The following is a 4,014-nucleotide window of genomic DNA, read 5'->3' as shown; positions in this document are numbered from 1 at the left end:
TCACAAAGCCAAGCTCAAATTTGTGATTTCCTCCTACGCTAAAATTGACCATCTTCCTCACTAGTGTTTTAGAGAGTGTCATGGCTTCCCTGGTGGCTCAGCTGGTAAAGAATCCGCCTACAATGCGGGAGACCCGGGTTCGATCCCTGGGTTGGGAAGATCCCCTGGAGGAGGGAAGGGCTACCCGCTCCAGTATTCTGGCCTGGAGAATTCCATGGACTGTATAGACCATGGGGTCACAAAGAGTCGGACATGACTAAGTGACTTTGGTCTTCCCTTGTAGCTCAGTTGGTAAAGAATCTGCCTGCAATGCAGGAGACCCTAGTTAGGTTCCTGGGTCGGGAAGATCCCCTGGAGAAGGAAACGGCAACCCACTCCAGGATTCTTGCCTGGAGAATCCCATGGACAGAGGAGCCTGGCAAGCTACAGTCGCAAGAGTTGGACATGACTTAGTGACTAAACCACCACCATGTACATCTAGTCCAAGTCAGGATACCAGTCATCATTTACTTCTCCTTCTCCCGTAATGTATCTTCAAACAAGTGATGTCAGTTTGATCCCCTGAATACCTAAAATAATGGTATTAGCTCTCTTCTCTGGCTTCCCTGGTGGCTCAGATGGTAAAGCATCTGCCTGCAATGCAGGAGACCCAGGTTCAATTCCTGGGTTGGAAAGATCCCCTGGAGAAGGAAATGGCAACCTACTCCAGTATTCTTGCCTGGAAAATTCCATGGACTGAGGAGCCTGGTAGGCTACAGTCCATGGAATCACAAAGACTTGGGCACAAATGAGTGACTTCACTTTCACTTTCACTTATTCCGTTGTGGTAGCAGTGAGTTGTGTGGGTTCATTCAAGGAAGAAGCAGATTATAAAGTCCACCCAATACTCTGTCTTTGCCTCGGACACAGTACAAGGAGGCTGGTGTTTGTGGTGGTGCGGCTGAGATGATGACCCATCATTAATCTAGCTGCATCCAGAGGAAGGAGAGGTATGGCAAGTTTCTCTATTGAAGTTGAGCTGAATCTGACAAATGGCCGTTAGAGAAACAGATGTACAAGTGAGCTGGAACAGGCAGTGTTTTCAGGAGGAAAGGTTCTTTTCTTTCCTTTTATTTTATTTATTTATTTATTTTTGGTTGCTATTGGTTTTTTTTTTTTTTTTTTGTATTCTTTGTATTCACATTTTTTAAGTGTATTTGTGTATTCTAGCTAAGTTCAGTGATAAAGGGGGACCAGTGAATCACACAAATAAAGCCCTTGTCCCTCAGGAAATTTATTGTACCTTCAAGGGGGACAATAAACATGTAAACAAGCATACTGTTATGCAGCAATAAATACTAAGAAAAAAATAAAGTAGATGAAGGGGTAACAGAAGCTTGGAATGTTCATTTAGAGCTGTCACCCCTCTTTGAGAAGTGATGTTTGAGACCAAAAGAAGGGAGAGGAATCCAGGCTGATGGGTTAGTGCGTGCACAGTCCTGGGGGTGGGGGTGCTGAGTGAGACTGAGGATCGGCTAGGATGGGGGTTGTGAGGATTTGAAGACCTCTGAGCACAGATCCAGTCTGTGGCCCCTGGTAAGGCCCTTGGATTGTGTTCTTGGTGTGATGGGAGGCTGTGAGAGTATTTGGAGCAGAAACTGGGAAGATTTGACCTATGTTTCAAAGGAATTTCTCTGACAACTGTTGAGAGAATAGGCTTTGGTGGAACAAGAGTGACATTGGGAAAAGCCAGAACAGGATGTAGAAATTCATCATTTATTAATAGTACCATGAGAAGGTCCAGAGCATGACCACAAGTGGAGATAAGAGGAAATTTCATTGGAATGTGTTGCTCAAGCGGCTGAGGGGCCACGAAAGGTGGATGTTTGCAGGAAACGACCTAGCGAGAATATTCCACAGTTGAGCAGGCCTCAGCAATATGTGAACCATGAACTTCCAGATAGTCAAGCTGGTTTTAGAAAAGGCAGAGGAACCAGAAATCAAATTGCCAATATCTGCTGGATCATCGAAAAAGCAAGAGAGTTCCAGAAAAACATCTATTTCTGCTTTATTGACTATGCCAAGGCCTTTGTGTGGATCACAATAAACTGTGGAAAATTCTGAAAGAAATAGGAATACCAGACCACCTGATCTGTCTCTTAAGAAATCTGTATGCAGGTCAGGAAGCAACAGTTAGAACTGGACATGGAACAATAGACTGGTTCCAAATAGGAAAAGGAGTACGTCAAGGCTGTATACGGTCACCCTGCTTATTTAACTTATATGCAGAATACATCATGAGAAACGCTGGGCTGGAGGAAGCACAAGCTAGAATCAAGATTGCCAGGAGAAATATCAATAACCTCAGATTTGCAGATGACACCACCCTTACGGCAGAAAGTGAAGAAGAACTAAAGAACTTCTTGATGAAAGTGAAAGAGGAGGGTGAAAAAGTTGGCTTAAAGCTCAACATTCAGAAAACTAAGTTCATGGCATCAGGTCCCATCACTTCATGGGAAATAGATGGGGAAACACTGGCAACAGTGGCAGACTTTATTTTTTTGGGCTCCCAAATCACTGCAGATGGTGATTGTAGCCATGAAATTAAAACACACTTGCTCCTTGGAAGAAAAGTTATGACCAACCTAGACAGCATATTATAAAGCAGAGACATTACTTTACCAACAAATGTCCGTCTAGTCAAAGCTATGGTTTTTCCGGTAGTCATGTATGGATGTGAGAGTTGGACTATAAAGAAAGCTGAGTGCCAAAGAATTGATGCTTTTGAACTGTGGCATTGGAGAAAACTCTTGAGAGTCCCTTGGACTACAAGGAGATCCAACCAGTACCTCCTAAAGGAGGTCAGTCCTGAGTGTTCATTGGAAGGACTGATGCTGAAGCTGAAACTCCAATACATTGGCCATTTGATACAAAGAGTATCAAATTTCAAGACTCACTTGAAAAGACCCTGATGCTGGGAAAGATTGAAGGCAGGAGAAGGGGACAACAGAGGATAAGATGGTTGGATGGCATCACCGACTCAATGGACATGAGTTTGGGTGAACTCTGGGAGTTGGTGATGGACAGGGAGGCCTGGTGTGCTACGGTCCATGGGGATGCAAAGAGTCGGACACGACTGAGCGACTGACATGACCTGCACTGAGGAGGAATCAGTTGAGGTCCTTAGGGACGTAGGAGAGGCAGATGTGATCGAGGTGGCTATCATGATTTCAAAGGAAATAGTGTTTGTCAAGAAGAGGAGATATAAGCCTAGAGCCGGTTCTAGCTCCTATATGAAGTTGTATCAAGTCATCAGGTGCATCTCAGAAATAGTGTTTGAGAACTAAACAAAAATGTTGAAATGTGATGGGATCTGTCTCTTTTTAAAACACACCCCCTCCCTGCTAGGAGGAGGAAAACAGGAAGTTAGGACCATTTATTTAGATGCTAAGAGCTGAACCACAGGTTAAAAATAATTCGTTATATTACTCTTTTGTCAAGTAATTTTAAAATCAAATAGTACATTTAAATTAGACCAGATTTTATGTGTCTCCTTCCTTTAAAAGGGGGGAAAGAATCTTTATGTAAAAGGATCTTTGAGAAAAGATGTTGCAAATATTAGAAAAATGTAAACAAAGAACATATAAAATTAATTCAACTGTTTTCCTAAAAAGAGATAAACATTTAGCTTTAAAAGCTTCTTTTCTTGGTAACTAATGCTACTTTAAAAAAATGAGGATCAACCTCATAGAGATTATCATTTTATTGTTTTGTTTTAAATTAATTTTAATGCTATCCTGAATATTAAAGTCAGCATTTTCACTATTTGTGCATAGATTTAATATTACTCTTCTGTCGTTAATTAATAGTCTGTCTAAATGGATAGGAATAACAATTTGACAGAAAATATGAAGACCACCAAAGTTTTCTTAATTTGTGGAAAGGAAGTTACCTTGGCCTGAAGAAATTATCATTAGGGACTTTGCCAGAACCCGGTACCTTGTATTATGAAAGGTGGTCTGGATCCTGATTCAG

General features: G+C 42.0%; 1 non-coding gene across 1 annotated transcript; it reads left to right on the top strand.

Moving 5' to 3' along the window:
- Positions 1 to 602: 602 nt before the first annotated feature.
- TRNAC-GCA lies at positions 603 to 674 on the top strand. The gene has a single exon. It is a non-coding gene; the product is annotated as a tRNA-Cys (tRNA).
- The last annotated feature ends 3,340 nt before the right edge of the window (positions 675 to 4,014 follow it).

The sequence above is a fragment of the Cervus elaphus genome, chromosome 27, assembly GCF_910594005.1.
Source record: "Cervus elaphus chromosome 27, mCerEla1.1, whole genome shotgun sequence".
Classification (NCBI taxonomy): domain Eukaryota; kingdom Metazoa; phylum Chordata; class Mammalia; order Artiodactyla; family Cervidae; genus Cervus; species Cervus elaphus.
This window is presented reverse-complemented; position numbering and strand designations above follow the sequence as displayed.